At 30.9% G+C, this 940-nt stretch overlaps 1 non-coding gene across 1 annotated transcript; it reads right to left on the bottom strand.

Moving 5' to 3' along the window:
- Positions 1–203: 203 nt before the first annotated feature.
- On the bottom strand, positions 204–371 carry LOC118759190 (U1 spliceosomal RNA). Its single transcript, XR_004996035.2, has one exon. It is a non-coding gene; the product is annotated as a U1 spliceosomal RNA (small nuclear RNA).
- Between the last annotated feature and the right edge of the window lie 569 nt (positions 372–940).

Here is a 940-nt window from a genome sequence, read left to right as displayed (position 1 = left end):
ATCTGACTTTACAATTAAAATAAATAGTTTTTTTTTTTTAAAAAAAGAAGGAAATTGAATACTAATTATGTGAGTTAAAATGGGGCATTACTAATAGAGATAATAAGTAATAAAAAATGATTGTTATACACAACCACATCCCTACAATTAGATGAATAGGTCACTGAAAGTGACCCAAGACGATATATATGTATACTTTGGTCCAAAGGAGAGCATGAACTCAGTCCCCTACTACTACGAATTCTGCAGGGTAGTTTGCCACATTTGAGGAAATCCTAAGGGTTAACACACCCGGAGTGTAATGGATAAGCCTCGTCCTGGGAAAACCACCTTCCTTCCTGACCATGCTGTCTTCCCTGCCAGGTGAGTACTGATATGTATGTATTGATATATATGCACTAGATAGAATTACATCAAGAGATTAAAGTAATAATCAACATAAACCAACTTCCCACAAAGAAAATACAAACCCTTGAATAGGGAATTGCAGTCATGTTTAAATCAAATCAACACTAATTAACACAAACACATAGAAAAATGCAAACATGTCATTCAATAATTCAGTATTATTCAGATTCCAATACTAAACAAATCCATCATTAGAAATATAGTCTGGTATACCTTATGAATAAAAAAATAAATGAAATAATTTTAAAAATTAAAAAGAAATTGTTTAATGAATAAGTGTGCTTGATCTCAATTATTTAAGGCCAATAGAATGTCCCAAGATACAGCCAAGGTAATATACTACACTCTTATTAAAAGTACTAATGATTAACTCAATACCTTCAGTTTTTTATGACCCCTCAGTACTGTGATCTAACCATTACAATTAACTAAGAAATCAAAGAAATCCAGATTTGACATAAATGAATGAAATGTCACTGAATATGTCGTGATTCTTTTTAAAAAGTCATGCATTTAATGAAATATTACCAGA

Source organism: Ochotona princeps, chromosome 10 (assembly GCF_030435755.1).
Source record: "Ochotona princeps isolate mOchPri1 chromosome 10, mOchPri1.hap1, whole genome shotgun sequence".
Classification (NCBI taxonomy): Eukaryota; Metazoa; Chordata; class Mammalia; order Lagomorpha; family Ochotonidae; genus Ochotona; species Ochotona princeps.
This window is presented reverse-complemented; position numbering and strand designations above follow the sequence as displayed.